Source organism: Neofelis nebulosa, chromosome 11 (genome assembly GCF_028018385.1).
Source record: "Neofelis nebulosa isolate mNeoNeb1 chromosome 11, mNeoNeb1.pri, whole genome shotgun sequence".
Classification (NCBI taxonomy): domain Eukaryota; kingdom Metazoa; phylum Chordata; class Mammalia; order Carnivora; family Felidae; genus Neofelis; species Neofelis nebulosa.
In genome coordinates, this window is record NC_080792.1 from 90,735,901 (window position 1) to 90,753,027 (window position 17,127).

The following is a 17,127-nucleotide window of genomic DNA, read 5'->3' on the forward strand; positions in this document are numbered from 1 at the left end:
CCTGCTGCAGATGTTGGCATTTCTATTTCCAGAGTGTTCTGAACAGAGTGTGGCTCGTCTGTTTGCATTTGAATGTCACTCTTAGCTCAGATGCGGCCAGATGCTCAGGGTCAGGTGGGTCACCAGCGACCTCATCGGGAGATGCTCTCTGCCAAAGAACATTTGGGAAGATGTCACTCTTGATGCGTTTGTGCGCGCGCGCGTTTCTCGGTTCACTGGAATACATACAGAATCATATGTGCAAATTATTTGTAAGAAATACAACCATAGCTACCACACGGGGTAGAAGGGTGACTGTCTCTTGATTCCCCCAGGCACTCCCAGCTCTCTCCGGTCTGACCGCACTCCTTAATTACAGCCCTTTGCACTCTCAAAAAGCGTATTCAACGTGGGGTGGTGGAGTGTGCGTCTGCTGTCCTTTGAAGCCTCCTCTGTGTTTCTCCCCAGCCTTGTTCCCTCTTTCCCCCCACAAAGAACCTCTCTACCTACCAAGTGTTGGTGTCTCCTTCCTTTGCCGTTCTGTGTTTGCATCCCTCACGGATGCGTTACTTTGTCATACCCGTGTGTTCTCTCGTGTCACTTCTCGCTCACTGAGCCCTCGCGCTTGGGAGATTCCCCCACGTGGCCATGGGTAACGGTAGCTCATCCGCGTGTACGGCCGGGTCCTACTCCACGGGTACTGGCGCAGCCCAACTTGTCCATTTTGCTGCTGGCAGTCGTTCTGGTGGCTTCTCGCGTTTTGCTCCGGTGAACAAAGCCGCTGTGACCATTTTTGTGCGTGAGTCCTCGGGCGCTCCCGTGCGCCTCTTCTTGGCTCCGTGTCCAGAGTCGCCGCGTCGTGTGTTTGCCGCGTCTTCAACTTGCCTGGGTGACGCCGAACTGTTTCCCCGAGTGGCCGCACGGGTTTGTGTCCCCGCCGTCCACGTGGAGGTGTGGCGGTTGCTCTGTGCTTGGCCCCAGCCTGGGCAGTTTTTCCCGTTCTCGTGGGTGCAAAGTGGTGTCTCATTGTACGTTTACATCTCCAGCATGAGTACAAGCTGTCGCCAGCTTGCCCGGCTCCGGGGTTCCGATGACAACGTTCGCCCTCTTGTAAATAGGAGCCCAGTATTCGCCAATGTTACCTTTATAGCAGTGAAGTTGTTTGGATGTAACCAGCTTTACTCTTGAAAACATGGGTGGGAAAGGGGGGTTCGTTTACAGGTGTTGAGAAGGAAAAGCTTTCGTTTTTCTTTTCCTTCATACTCCCAGAGCACTTCTAAATTTTTTTTACTGTAGTTATATATTTTTGAGAGGGGAGGGGAGGGGCGGAGAGAGAGGGAGACGCAGAATCCGACGCAGCTCCAGGCTCCGAGCTGTCAGCACAGAGCCCGACGCGGGGCTCGAACTCACGGACCGCGAGATCCTGACCCGAGCCGAAGTCGGACGCTCAACCGACGGAGCCCCCCAGGCGCCCCTACTTTCAGAGCACTTCTGACATCTGATGTTTGGGACTTTTTCCTGCTAACCGACTCTCTGACACGCCCTGGGTGTCCTGCACTTGAACTCCGTTCTGACCCTGGCCACCAGGGATGGCGTCAGATCCCACAGGTTAAGGACTCAGCCCCACAAGACTGTCCCCACTGCAGGTTCCAGTCACAAACTCAGACGGTCCCCTGTGCTTCTGACTGACTGATTGGAGGTTTCCCCGACCCCCTCCTTGGGTTCCGCTGTCGGCGAGAATGGCTCCCGGAACCCAGGGAGCCAGTTGGGCGATTAGCCTGCCAGTTGTAAAATGATAACAGCTCACGAACAGCCGGATGGCAGAGATGCAGAGGCCAGGGTCTGTGGGAAGGGGTGAGGAGCTTCCCGACCTGTGCTGGGCATGCTCCCCCCCCCCCCCCCCCCCCCCCCGAGTTCCCCGAACCCTGTCCTTTTGCATTTTTATGGAGGCTTCATTGTGTAGGTGCAGATGAAATCATTGGCCACTGGAGGTGAATTCAGCCTCCAGCCCCCTCTCCTCCCTGGGGGTCAGCGGTGGGGCTGCAAGATCCAACCCTCTGATCACTTGGTTGGTTCCCTTGGCAACCGGCCCCCATCCACTGGTGGTTCTAGAGCTTCCCACCTCATTAACATAAACTCAGGTATGGCTGAAAGGGGCTTGTCTTCTTTACCAAGACTCTCACCTTGACGCTCTTAGCGCTCAAGAATTCCAAGGGCTCGGGGCGCCTGGGTGGCTCAGTGGGTTAAGCGTCGGACTTCAGCTCAGGTCATGATCTCACGGTTCGTGGGTTCAAGCCCCGTGTCGGGCTTGGCCGTGACAGTGCGGAGCCTGCTTGGAGCTGTCTCTCTGCCCTCTCCCACTTACACTCTATCTCCATCTCAAAATAAATAAATATACTTAAAAAAGTTACAAGGACTTTAGGAGCTCCGTGCCAGAAATGGGGAAGAAGACCAAATGTATATATCTTATTGTAGATGACGTCGCAGGTGTCCCAGAGACCACCACACACAACTAAGAGCACTGTCTCTTGTCACTACAATTTTCCCGTGCCTCTGAGCCACCTGTCCCAGACCTAGCCGGCCTGGAGTTCCAGCTGGAGTCTTCACCCCCTGCGTGGGGCTTCGTGGACTCCAGCTACTCCAACTCACAAAGCGGACCCTGCACTCTGCATTTGTAGGACTCATTTGTCCTATTTCATCATGCTCTGTTGGCCCTTTGTGGGCTGCTCTTCCTTAATTTGAGGTCTTTCTAAGGTTTCCTTGTCTTGACACTTCCCTCTGAGACTCGCACAGTGTTTTGTCCAGGCTCATTCTTCTAGGAAATGTTTGGCACAGCCCGCTGTGTGCTGCTGACGGTGGCTAAGTGGTCAAAGATAAAGCAACTGAATTCCCTGCCCTTGTCAGGGACATGCTTTCCAGAAGAAATGAAAGAAACAAACTGGGGCAACATGATGTGACTTTGGGCAGGAGGAGTATCCAGATTATTAAGGAGACTCTTACGTTGCCCGGAGGAGTTGGGTGAAGTTTCCCAGATGAAGGGGAACTCGGAAGTAGGTTTTGAAGGATGAGTGGGAGTTGAACAGATGGCCAGATAGCTGGCAGGAATCTGCATTGGTAAGTTAAGCATGTCCCGCCTCCCCAGCTTTGGGGATTATCGTGGTTCTGTGACTTTGCACCCTTGAAAACCTTTGGCTGGAAAGTCCTCTTAAAGATAAATACTAATGAAAATGGAAGGCTGTCTTTTCAGGATCTATGGGGTCTTGACTCTGGCCATTAATGCAACGGAAATGAGGTAAGAAATCGGTTGCTGGTGGTGACTTTTATTCATTCATTCCTTTACCTGAATGCAGACTTTGCATCTATTGGATGTTTGGATAAAAGATCAAGGAAAAGAGGGGCGCCTGGGTGGCTCAGTCGGTTAGGTGTCCGACTTCGGCTCAGGTCATGATCTCTCCGTCCATGAGTTCAAGCCCCGCATCGGGCTCTGTGCTGACAGCTCAGAACCTGAAGCCCACTTCTGATTCTGTGTCTTCCTTTCTCTCTGCCTCTCTCCCACTCGCACTCTGTCTCTCTCTCTCAAAAAAATAAACATTAGAAAAAAAAAAAAAAGATCAAGGAAAAGAGAAGGAACCACATGCTCAGAACTGTGAGTGCTCCCGCTTCTGCTCTGACCTCACTGGGGTCCGATGACTCCAGCCGGTGGTGGCAGCTGTCACCACCGAGGTGGCTTCTCCCAGCATTTGCAGCCACTTAGATCAGACTGTGGGTCTGATTGCAGTGGCCGGGATTGCACACAGTCATTCTGGGCATTTGGCTAATTAGAATGAAACCATCAGGTGAAATGAACTACTTGTCCCAGACTTTGTTCTAATGATCATTAGACAGGATCTCTGATGAGCTGGCCCTGGGCTGTGCTTGGTTCTGGGCGTCTCAAGGCTCTTTGGGGGTGTTAGTCAAGCCTGAACGGCTGGGCAGGAGTTGGGAAGGAGACGTTTTTTCTCAGTGGGGAAGCTTCGAGAGAACGTCTGGATGGGTGTTGCGTCCCTCAGGCCTTTGGGGGCTGCCTGTCTGTGAAGCAGGGCTTGCTGCGTCCTTGGCCTTCACCTGACCCTTGGTGCAGCTGTCAGTCAAATAAACAGAAGCACCGGCATGTCCCCTGACAGCTGGCGCGGTAACGACTGTCAGAGAGCTGGGGACGTCGGCTTGCCTTCTAAAAGGCTCGTGTGGTGTTTAAATCTGGAAACAGGACCGACTGAGGGATTGGACTGGTGGAGAGCAGGCAGGGGTGCAGGTGCAATCTGGGCACAATTTAGGGTTCTAGTAAAGTCTGGCTTACCGCATTAGATTTTTAAAAATTTATTACTTTTTAAAAACATTTATTTACTTTCGAGGGGGAGAGAGAGAGAGAAAGAGAGACAGAGGGCAAGTGGGGGAGGGGCAGAGAGAGGACGACAAAGATTCCGAAGCAGGCTGCAGGCTCTGAGCGGTCAGCACAGAGCCCGGCGCGACCATCAACCGTGAGATCAGCCATCAGCCCCATCAGCCATGAGATCATGACCTGAGCCGAGGTCAAGAGTCGGTTGCTTAAGTGAGTGAGCCACCCAGGCGCCCCTAGATTTTAATGTAGAGGTTGCAAACTGGAAAACCCTGAACTAGGTTTGCGGGCGTTGTGGGTTGAATTGTGTCTCCCCCAAAGAGCTGCGTCCAAGCCCTAATCCCCGGTACCTGGAAATGCGACCTTCTTTGGAAATGGGGTTTTTGCAGATGTGGTCAGGTTGCCGTGCGATCGTTAGGGTGGCCCTGATCCATATGGCTGGGCTCCTTATAGGAAGAGGACAGAAGCACAGGGAGGAAGTCTGTGAAGGAGACAGAGCTCGGTTGGAATGACGCGGCCACAAGTCCAGGAGCACCAAGGGTGGACAACATCGGGAGTCAGAGAAAAGCACGGGACAGATTCTCCCCTGCAGCCTTCAGAGACAGAAGGTCCTGCTGCCATCTTGCTTTGGGACTTCCAGAACACTGAGAAAATGAATGCTGGTTGTTTTAAGTCACCCAGTTTGTGGTGATTTTTTGTGGTCGCCCTTAGGAAACGAATACAGTGGTTTAAAAAAAAATTGGACTAATTTGAAAGCAGAGATTTCATGTAAAAAGTGGGATTTCTGGGGGTGCCAGGGTGGCTCAGTCTGTTGAGCGTCTGACTTTGGCTCAGGTCATGATCTCATGGTTTGTGAGTTCAAGCCCAGCATCGGGCTCTGTGCTGACAGCTCAGAGCCTGGAGCCTGCTTCGGATTCTGTGTCTCCCTCTCTCTCTGTCCCTTCCCCCCCGCCCCGTCACACTCTGTCTCTGTCTCTCTTAAAAGTAAGGAAACATTAAAAAATAACTAAAAAAAAAAAAGTGGGATTTCTGGCCTCTCTAGAAAAATCCGCTCTGCCCATATGGGGCCGGCATTGTGGAGGGGTCCGTGTGGATGCCTGAGGCTCACCCAGTTACCACCACTCCCCGCGGTCTGCTCACGAACTGGCTTCTGTTTGGGTTTCCCTTCGAGCCCCCGAGGTATCTGAGTATGTGGCCCCCGCTTTTGTGACAGGTCTGCGTGAAGGGTTGACAGGGGCTTCAGGTCTGCGCGAAGGGTTGACAGGGGCTTTCCAGCTTCCAGAGCTGGGGTTGGCCAGCTGTGGCCCGTGGGTCAAATCCAGCCCGTTGCCTGTTCTGATGAGTTAACTTTTCCTGGAAAACGGCCACGTTGTCTGCTCATAGACGGTCTGGCGTTGCCTTCACATCAGCACAGCACAGTTGAGTAACAGCAGCAGAGATCACGGGGCCTTCAAGGCGGAAGATTTCCTCTAGCTCTTTATGGGAAGATGCTGCGATCCCTGTTTTAGAGAACCGAGGAAAACAGATTTTTATGAGATTTCCCCTTGTTTTTAAGCGAGGGCAACTAATTCATACTGGTTTTTATTTATTATTGTTTAACTTTTAAAAAATTTATTATTAACTTTTTAGTGAAAAAATTTAATTTAACACAGTGTTAGGGTAGGTTCAGGCATACAACATAGTGATTCAACTTCTTTGTTGTTTTTTCTCCATTTTGAGTTTTAGATTCAAAGAATGTATCTGTCAATCCAGGCTATCTTTCCATGTCTGTAAATACGAATCTCACTGAAAAAAGATTTTTTTTGCTAGTGTTTATTTAATTTTGAGAGAGAGAGAGAGAGAGAGAGAGAGAGCGCGCACGAGTGGGGGGAGGGGCAGAGTGAGAGGGAGACACAGAATGTGAAGCAGGCTCCGGGCTCCGAGCTGTCAGCACAGAGCCCGAGGCGGGGCTCGAACTCACGAACCGCGAGATCCTGAGCTGAAGTTGGACGCCTAACTGACTGAGCCACCCAGGTGCCCCTGAATCTCGGTTTTTAAATGCACCATGACTTGTTGAACCAATTCTTGACTAATGGGTACTTGGGGGTTATTTTTTAACTTCACGTGAACCTAGTCAGGCCTGGCTAAGTAGTCCCACACTTGGGCGTTGAGCTTTGATTTTGGGGGTGTGGAGGGAGGGTGTGATGGGGGTTAGTTAGCCAAACTGTAGACAGCCAGAAGACTGATCACTCTTGCAAGATGCTCTCATTTCGTTTTTTAGGGCAGGATCTCACACTGTGGTCTTCCCTGTCCACAGAGGACCATGCCGGAGAAGCCAGAGCTAACAGCAGGAAAGGGCCCATTTGGGTGTAGGGACGGAGCTTTTGTCAAGCTGGTAAATTCTAGAAAGAGTAGCTGAGGAACTCCACAGACTGCCCCCCTCTCTGAAAAAAATTTTTTTTTTTTTCAAGTTTATTTATTATTTATTTTGAGAGAGAGCGAGAGTGGGGAGAGGGGCAGAGAGTCAGAGGGAGAGAGACACAGTCCCAAGCAGGCTCCATGCTGTCAGCACAGAGCCCCACGTGGGGCTCGAACTCACGAACCCTGAGATCATGACCTGAGTCATGAGTCGGATGCTTAACCGACTGGGCCACCCAGGCGCCCCTCTCTGGAGACCTTCTAAGACAAGAGAGCTCTGTCCAGTGTGGATAGAGCCCAAGGCTGGAAGGTGTGGTTGGCACAGAAGGCTGCCAGCAGCCCAGCACCGGGCAGAAGGCTGCGGCTTGACTCGCCCACCAGGAGGGAGAGCCGTGCCGGTTAGAGACCCGGGTCACTGGAGGTGGGAACATTCGGGCATGCAGTCACGGCGTCCTTTGCTTGGAGGGTAGTGGCTAGCTCAGCGGAGGCCGTGTCCTTCTGACCTCTGGGCTCCTCACCTTGGTCGGCTGGCTCCGTCCCTCTGTACAAGGCCAGTTAGGTCCACTCCAGGCTGTGTGGCTGTTGAGAGGGTGTGAGTGCCAGCAGACGAGGGCCAGCGCTGCAGACCTGAGGCCATATCCTTAGAAGGGCCTGCTTGCAGGTTGGGCCGTTGGCCGGCCTCAGGGAACTTGGCACTTGAGCTGTTCCCTAAGTGCTAAGTGTGGTCGTGATCCTAGACCACACAGACAACGGAGTTGTGGTGGACGCTTGCTTTCCTTGCGAGCATCAGAGTGCCTCCGGGCCCAACACCCAGCAAAAACCTGAGGTCCTGAGTCTCCCGGGGGCTACTCTGGGCAAAGCATCACGTGTGTCAGGCTGTGTTTTTGCGGCTAGAGAAGGGTGCGGTGTGTGTGATGCCCGCTGGAGGGAGAGAGTTTGAGGAAATGCCTGCAGACCCTGCCTGTGTCTTTTCCCCTTGCCCATCCTGTTGTATAATAAACCTTGGCCACCAGTGCGGTGATAGGCCGAGTCCCGCGACTGCTTCTAGTGTATGGCCAAGGGTTCGTGTGTTCTCCCAAACAGGGTGTCTCATCGTGATGACAAAACAGACCTTGGAGAGTGCATGCCTCGATGATGACGATACTGATGAGAAGGGCCAGTGATTACACTAACAGCCAATACCTACGTAACGCTCACCGGGTGCCAGCTGCTGTTGGAGCCGCAGGTTAACTGAATCATCCGCAGACTGTAGATAACGCCTTTTCTCCCCAGTTGACAGATGGGAGGTCTGCGGCACAGAGGGGCTAAGCAGCCTGCCCTTTATCACCTAGCTCATAAGTGGCAGAGCTCAGCCTAAAGCCCCCAGACGGTGTTTGGCAGATCGCTTGGGAGCCCCCGGAAACACAGGACCCTCCTCGGCATGGTACCTGGGGCCAGTGCCCTCTTGGAAACAAGCCTCAGTCTAAGGGGACTAAATACCTTTTTCTCTTCCTTCTTTGATTGGGGGTGGGGGACGTATCGGTGGGGACAAGCTGGGATAACCAGTCATCTCAGAATTTCAGTGGTATAAAACGGCAGCGCTGAGGTTGTCTGTCCGTCCCGGGCTGGCTGGGGACTCTGCCGCGGGCCGCCGTCACTCAGGGACCCAGGCTGCTGGAGCGCTTGCCGTCCTCCCTCGCTGCTGGTGCCCTGGCAGAAAGAAGGTGTCCCATCTGCCAGGCTGCTCCAGGCCAGCAGGGACCGCTCCTGCCCCACTGGCCAGACGAGGCCCAGGATGCTGCCCCCACGCGAGGGAGCCAGGAAGTGAGTCCTGCCCGGACCCCGGAGGCAGAAAGAAGCGCTGTTTGGTGAGCAACAGACAGCACGTGCAAGACTCCAGCGAGCCCGAGAGAGACTCTTCCCGCTGCCACCGGGTTGGGGGAAGATTACTCACCGAAGGCAGAGCCAGAGTTGAGAGCAGAGGGGTGGGAGGAAGCTGGATATTGTCAAAGGCAGAAGTGAGAAAACGGGGGGCCAGATAGTTAAGTCCTTTGAGAGCAAATGAAAGTGATTTCCATGACAACAATTCAATTAGAGAGCGACGTGAAGTTCTCCTCTGTAAGGGAACACGGAGGAATTATCGCCACAATGAACCTTGGGGGTGGAGTGGGGAGAGAAAGGGCCCCAGCAGGGCCCCCCCCCCCCCACAGGGTTCCGGATGCGGGAGACGCCACCCCCCCTCCCCCGCCCCCACCCCCTCTTTGGGAAGCCACCACCCCCGTCACCCAGGAGGAGGCCCGGGCACGCACCGAGGGAGAGGGAGAGCGGAGGGGCGTTGGCCAAAAAAACAAGCAAATGGGAGAGGGGGTGAGAAGGAGTGGGGCGGAGAGGGCTGGGATGGGTGGGCGACTGGGGGGGCATCTGCGTTTGGCTTTTGACGAAAAGTGGGGTGGCTCGGGCATATGGCTGGGCTGGTGGGGTTGCAGAATAGGTGTTGAAATGTTTCCCCATAGGATTAAAATTCAGACTCGGGGGTGGGGTGGGGGAGAGCGAACGAGGCCCCAGGCTGGGGTGGGAAGAACCGGGCTTTGCAATCAATCCCACCCTCGCGGTGTGGAATTCGCGTTTTCTTTTGCTTTCTGTGTTGGACGTTAAGCTCCTGAGCCTAATCCTCTGAGCTAAATATGCCTGTTAGTAGGATGATGCCCAGGCGCACAGTAGGTCCCGTGTGTGACGTGCGCCTGCTTCCCTCTCTTTGATCGGGGGTGACGTCGGAGAGATCCCGTCTCTGGTGCAGACTCCCACCCTTCAGTAGTGGGTTCCCTGGAGCCTGTGTTAGGCAGGACTCTGAAGCTCGCTGAGAGAGGGGGCACCAGTGTTGATGTCCCTCTCGGGCACTGGGGACGGGAGATGGTGGCCTGTGTGCCGCGGAGTCGCCATCCTTCGTTTAGCTGCCTCTCCCTCTGAGCCTTATCCTCACCGCCTCCTTCCACACACCCTGTGCTGCAAAGTGGGCGGTGGGCCACTCGGTGCCCCCCTCCCACCCCTCCCCACCCCCCCCAGCAAGCTGTGTGCCGACTTCTGGCCTCCGGGCCCTGGTGCCCCTGCCTTCTCTGGCCTGGAGCCACTCTCTCTTCCTCCCCATCCCATCGAGAGTTGTCCTTCCCTTCAAGGATCAGCTCAGACTCCTCCCCAGGGAAGCTTTTTCCCACCCAACCCCTGCTCCGTCATCCCAGGACCAAAGGATGTCTTCTTCCACGTTCGTGTTAACACTCGCCTCTTTCTTGGTCTGTGCACAGACACCCTCACAGCCTCCCATGTGGGCAGTGCTGTCCTTTCCTCGTGAGTGTGGCTGGCCCCTCTTGACTGTAAGCCCCCCAGGGCAACCCCGTTGTCTGCTGGTCCTCCCTCATCCCCGTGCCCCACGCCCACGGACTCCCTTCCTCTCCCTGTTCAGGGGATGCGATTTGGGCCATTGCGCTGGCAGAGTCTGGAAGTATATGAGGGCCCGGGTTTGGCCGTCAGAGATTCTGGTTAGGACTCTGAGCACTGGTGCTTTAGGGCTGTGTGACCTTAGAGAAGTTCCTTGACCTCTCTCAGCCTCGGCTTCCCCTTTTTTTTCTTGTAAGTTTCTTTATTTATTTTGAGACAGAGAGAAGTGGGGGAGGGGCAGAGAGCGAGGGAGAGAATCCCAAGCGGGCTTCCTCACCGTCAGCGCAGAACCCCACGTAGGGCTCGAACTCGTGAACCGTGAGATCACGACCTGGGCCGAAATCAAGAGTCAGATGCTTCGCCGACTGAGCCGCCCAGGCGCCCCCTCAGCTTCCTCTTCTAATAACACTGAGCGCCATCAGGAGCGTTCGGTGAGATACCGCGTGTCTGGTGCTGTCTCCCTTCTGGGCACGTAGCAGGTGCCTGCCGAGTGGTATCAGCCACGGCTCTTCTCCCGTCTCTCGCCTTCCCTCTGCTCCCTCCTGAGCCCTGTTCTAGGACAACCATTTCAATGTGGTCTTTTCATCTTCTGTGCGGCTGGTCCTGCAAGGATCGCTTGGGCATCACCGGAGTCCAGCTGGTACAGCCTGGGTGTCATGGGGGGCTTGGTGCGGGAGAAGGAGGATGTTTTGTCCCCAGGTCCAGGGCACTGGCGTCCCCTGCCGTGGGCAGCAGCCGCACTGTGTTCTCAGACAACCGCGTGCAGTTTCAATTTGATTGGCTTCACCATGAGCCCCTTTTCCGACTTGCCAATTAAAGACTTGTCTGACAGGTCCTTTTGTAAAATCCAGAGTCACCACATTATTCTGCTTTGTGATCCTGGATTCGTATGTATTAGGTTTTTCTTAGTGCAGGTACCGTTTTAGCAGCAAAACTTCCTTATCGTATTCCAGCCAAGTTTTTGAGCTTCAGCAGTCAAAATTAGTATTTATTTCGACCCGTTGAATATGTATATTCCGGAAAGATATTTCCAACTCAGGAAAATTAAGTGAGAAAACTCGAGTTAGCAGGGTTCGTCTTGTGTCCCCGCTATGTGCTGACTCTCGCTGGGGCATTACTGGCAGATGCTTGGCTGTCCTTGATAAAGGAGCAGGGGCGATAAAACAAAAACAAAAACAAAAACAACCCAGGAAGAGGCTGTGGATGAATAATCTGGCCGAGGAAACACATAATTACCACGAGCGTCAGTCTCCATAATGAAGCATTGATAGGGCCCAGTCCAGAGCCCAAGTTCCCGGGGAAGGGGGCGAGGTAATACGTCAAGGACAACGATTTAGCCTCTGACTAGCTCCCGACAGCAGTCCTGTAATGCGCCCGGTGCAGACCAAGGCCAGCGTCACAATGCAGAGATTCAGAGCTCCCCACCTCCCAGGGAGCCCACCCAGACTGCTGCTCCCTTCCGGGGAGATGCTAGGTTTTTAGGACAGACCCTGAGATCACGGTCTGTCTCGTTTTACAGATGAGGAAACTGAGGCCTACAGAGGGGGGTGGAACTGCCAACATCTCCCAGGGAGTCAGCAGCCACCGTTGGTCCCGAACTCCCCTCCCTTGGCTGTGGTTTGCCTGCACCACCCGCACTGTTCCACCCTCCTCCCAAGGATGCAGAGCCCAGACCAAGCTTGGCTCACAACCCCGTTTCCTAGGGGACGTCGATCTCTAGGGAGAGACGGGATTTTTCCCTTCCACGAATAGATGGCATTTTGTCTCGTTATTTCCTTAGCTAATTTCTCTGGCTAGATGTCCATGGACATGCTTCAAAAGTCGAAAGGTGTATGTTGAAAATTGGGTCTCCCTCGCTCCCATCTCTGTTGCCCAGCCCGCCGGGTCCCCTTCTCAGAGGCAGGGAGTATGATCAGATGTTTTATGTATCCTTTCTGAGACTTTCTGTTGCACATATGGACACACGCATGTTGGCTGGTTCATTCACTCATTCAACAAGTATCTCGTGAGTACCTTCCACGTGCCAGGCTGCAGCCTCAAACAAAGACTTTGTTGCCACGATGCTGACACTAGACCTCAAAATGTCCGCGCCCCCCGCCCCCCCATGCCCTGCCGTCTTGCTCATTGTAGCATACACATGTACACAGACTTCTGTGCTCTTATTACCCCGTAACTTTATAGCTTTGAGAGTATTCCATACCAGGGGCGCCTGGGTGGCTCAGTCGGTTGAGCGTCCGACTTCGGCTCAGGTCATGATCTCACGGTTCGTGAGTTCGAGCCCCGCGTCGGGCTCTGTGCTGACAGCTCGGAGCCTGGAGCCTGCTTCAGACTCTATGTCTCCCTCTCTGTCTCCCCCTCCCATGCTCATGCTCTGTCTCTCTCTGTCTCTCAATAATAAATAAATGTTAAAAAAAAAAAAAGAGTATTCCATACCGGTTCATGGCAAGTTATCTCTCTCTTTTTAGCCATGGTGTTGCATTTCATCCTATGGATTTACGGTACTTTTTTCAGTCCGCCCCTGATGGAGACATTTACGTGGCCTCTGTTGTTTCTTCGCTACTGTAAGCAGTACGGTAGGGTCCTTGTACACGTGTTTCGATTTGCACACGTGGGAGCACATCTGGCAATTTATCGACCGATGTGGCCATAATGTCCCAAGGGGTTGGTATTCAGGCACGGCTAAACCCAGGTGCGCAGACCATTTGGAACTGTTCTCTCAGTCTTGCTCCGCTTAAGTTGACGCTTCATCCTCGGAAATAAGCCTTGTGGAATTTTTATTCAGTAGTGTTATTTGCATGCCTCCAGGTGTCCTAGGCCCTGGGGATACAGCAGGGAAGAAAACACTGACATCCCAGGCTTAGGGAGCTGATATTGCCCAGATACTCCGCCACCATCAAAGGTTTCTATTCTCCCACGTGTTGGAAGAAGAAACCTCCTTCCTTCCAACGGGAACAAGTATGAGGGTCAAATCTCATTGGACCGGTTTGTGTCATGTGACAGTTTCTAGCCCAATCCTATTGGCTGGGGTGGGTGGAACACAGTGATTGGCCAGGCCTGGCTCTGGGAGAGAGGGGCTGGAGTTCCGTTCAGGAGAGACCATGTGGTCTGGGCCTGGGCGGCGGGTTCCTCGAAGCAAAGAGGCTCGTTATCCGAAGGAGGGCAGTACTTTCCCCGGGGCGGGGTACCATGTTCCCTGCAATGGCAGATAATATGCAAAGACGGCCGAAACCCCACGAAAAGAGCCAGAAGGGGGAGAAGCCAGCGCCGTGTGTCTGCACAGGAGCTCAGACCAGGCCTTTGCTGCTTATTGTGTGGGGCCTAGGGAGGTGGAGGAGGCCGGGAATGGGGATCCTTAGACCTTACAGAAGATAAACATCCTGGAAGGGGAGTCTCGGGGTGTTCTCGTCCATCTCCTTGGGTGCATTCACCATTATTCACACTTGCTTATGGCAAGAATATTCCATTCGGCACCCATTTATGGAGTGGCAGTCATGGGAAAAGACCACGCTAAGAGGCTGCATTACCTGAAATTAATTGTAGTAATGATACTCACTTTTATTGAGATCATTTTAGTGCTGGGACTTCACAGGCATGAATTCATTTTTGGAGGCGAAAAGAGCCACAGAGAGATTAATTAACTTGTCCAAGATCACACAGCCCGTGAGGGGCAGAGCCAGCACACGAGCCCAGGCGGCCTGGCCCCGGAACCGTCCCGTGCATACAGCCGTGCTCCGTCTCTGTTCCAGTCTGTGTATCGGGGAGAGGGCTGTAGGCAGGGGATTGAGCTCCGGTGCTGGCCGTGGTGCCAAGCTGCATGGCTACTGACCTCTCTCTCTCTCTAATAGTTTGGTGCCTCAGTTTCCACACATACAGAGTCGGGTGTCAGCCGGACCCAAGGTTCTTTAAGAATCGAGTGAAGTATTTGGCAGTGTTTTCTTAATTTAATTTAATCATGCCTGCAAAGCCCCCTTTGCCATGAAAATATTCACAGGCTCTGGGGATAAGGATGTGGACAACCTCGGGTGGCATTTTATTCTGTTTACCACGGGACACTTGCTAATCTCAATTATATCATTGTCTGGTCCGTGTGTCATCCAAGTGCACCATTTTTCAGGCTTTTAAGACACATGTAGATTGATACTCAGAAGAAAACAAAAACAGGCCTTCATCTCCCTGCCCAGATAACCCCAGGGGATAATTTCTCCTGTTTTGACATTTAAACAAAATGCAGGTAATGTTAGTAGAAGGGTAAAGGATGTGAATGAGGGAACCATGCACGATACAAAGTAACGCTGTCCTCCCTCCTCCCCCAGGTAACCCAGCCCTTCACAGTTCTAGAGGAGTCCTTCTAGAAAAACGCCACAAACACACAGACCAGAATAAACGCATCTGTGGACACCTTCCCTTCGAAAACACAGTACAGACTACATTATTCACACCATTAACGTATCTTGCTTTTTTCACAGGCTTTTCTACCTTTGAGATCCTTTCGTCCCAGCACGTACGGCTTCTTTCTCTTTGAAAGAATTCTCAGCATTTCCCTGTAGGGACAGAGCCCCATTAATTAATTAAGTGATTCATTAATCATAAAATTTATTTATTTATTGTTTTTGTAACGAGTCCCCTGTTGTTGGTTACTTTGGCTGGTCCTGGCCTGTTAATACAGACGATGCTGTATGAGGATCTTTGAATCCCACATCTCTAAGACGACGTCTGTGATTATATTTGTAGCATTTCGGGTTCCTCAGCTGTTGGGGCAGGATACTTCTCGGTTGCAGGGACCGTCCTGGGCTTTGGAGGGTGTTAAGAAACATCCCTGGACTGACCTCATTAGGACCAGTAGCATTCCCCCCCCTTCCCCCCCATTGTGACAACTAAAGATGTCTGTGCCACTGTCTCCTGGGCAGAAGTCACCCCCTTTGAGAACCGCTGTCTTAGGGGCGGGCATTCCTCCAAGAGGGTGGTAGAGGGGAGTTAGTGTCATAAACCTGCCCCAAGCTGCGGACGGCAGGTGGCCAGGTGGGCGAGCCCACAGGGCAGGTGGGGCCGTTCAGAGTCAGCAGGAAGTTTGGAAGGGAGATCTGCTCGGAGTTGCCGGGGGTATGATGCTGAGCCTCTTTAACCTGGCTGCCGGGAGGCAGGCAGTTACTGGCACCTTGCCTGTTCCCGAGAGAATTTGTTCAGACTGTGTCTGGCTTGATCTGGAATGTTCTGTGGGTGATGCTTCCCACACTCCCGGCTCAGGAATCCACCTTCTCTCCACCTGCCCCAGCCGAGCCCCTCTGAACTTGATGTATTTGTATACTAGCTTTATGTAATAAACAACCCCAAACAAACATGATAAAGCTAGGCCCTTTGAGAGGGGTTTTTTTTTTCCCCTCCTTTTTGAGATCAGGATAGACTAGACCTCCCAAAAGGAGTGGCCCTAGGCACCCTTGTGTGGGCTTTGCTTGTATTAATTTATTCAATCCTGCTGTTAATCACCACCCCCATTTTACAGGGGAGTAACTGAGGCTCGAGAGGGCAGGTGATTTGCCCCGGGCCCCTTTGAGCCCAAGGAGTCTGGCTCTGGCGTCACTGCCCTCAGTCATTGTGTGAGGACTACACTGTTTTACAAGGAACCTCGGACAGACAACAGCAGAGGCCGGCACCCACACGTGTCCGCCGCGGGCCGGGACTCTTCAGGTGCTGTGCGCGGGTTAACACGTTCAAGCCCCGAGCAGCCCTGCGAAGCAGTTACTTTCATTGTCCACGTTTTGGAGACAGAGAACCCAAGGCTCAGAGAGGCGAAGGAACTTGATCAAGGTCACACAGCTAAGAAGCGCCAAGTGTGGATCCGAACCCAAGAGGCTGCAGGATGCGCGGGTACCACCATCGGACTACCCTGCCTCCAGACAGATGGAAGCAGGTTTCGGAAGCTTCGGTCGTTGTCGCCTTGAGAAAACCCCCGAGGCTCTTGGAAAATCGATCCCTCAGCCATGCTGTTGACGTATCTGGGCACTCGTCGACCCACCCCCACCGCCCTCGAATTACAACCACCCTGCTTTATGTCCCGCCTTAAATCACGGATGCACCCTGCTGCTTGTCTCTTAATAGAATCCGCAAAGTTGGTTTGTTTTAAAATCCCAAACAAATGCCACAAAACGGAAGCCGTCGTCGGTGAGTCTTGGCTGGCGTGGGGCCGTAATTCATTCAGGTGGCTCGTTACGCACCAGAATCACCCGACTGTCGAGGCTTCTGAACAGCAGGCCGTTCTGGAGTTTGGGTTTCAACTTTCTGTCCTCACTGATTTATGAAACCTCACTGCCTTGAAAATCATGAACTTATTCCAGGCATGCAGGCAGAGCTTGAGAGTAGTTTAACGAACACCATGCACCCACCACCTAACTGGAGAGATGAGACAGTGGCAGTTACCGTCCTTGATTCGGCACCCTCCTCCTAGTTCTCCTTGCCTCCTCTCTCTCCCCAGAGGAATTTGCTGCCGAATTTTGCATTTTTCTCTTCAGTTTGCCATCTATATGCAATCACGAACTACGTGAATCATTGTGCACGTTTTTAAACAATATAAACAGCATCTTACTACACACGCCCTTCTGCAGTGTGTTTCTCTTGCTACGTTTGTGGGAGTCACCCGTGCCCAACACGTGTGGCTCCTTTTCACGGCTGTATGGTATTTCGTTGTAGGAATATGTCACGGAGTATCTGTCGGTTCTCCTGTCGGCGGGCGTTCAGGCTGCTGTCTGTCTTCCATCATAATCAGCAATTCTGCAGTGAGTGTGCTCGTCCGTCTCCTTGGGTGCATGTGTAAGAATTTCTCGGGACAGGAAACGTGAGATTGGAATTCTGGGCTTGAGGACACGTGTGGTTGACAGAACTGAAGGGGCGGTAGTCTCCAGGGTTTCCCACTCCCTGATGGGGAGGCCGTGAATACGAGGGACATCGTTCCCGAGATCAGGTTATGTTTT

General features: G+C 53.0%; 1 protein-coding gene across 1 annotated transcript in view; it reads left to right on the forward strand.

Moving 5' to 3' along the window:
* The window catches only part of TMEM132B (transmembrane protein 132B), a 371,909-nt gene that overhangs the window by 82,373 nt on the left and 272,409 nt on the right, over window positions 1-17,127 (forward strand). The window lies entirely within an intron of this gene.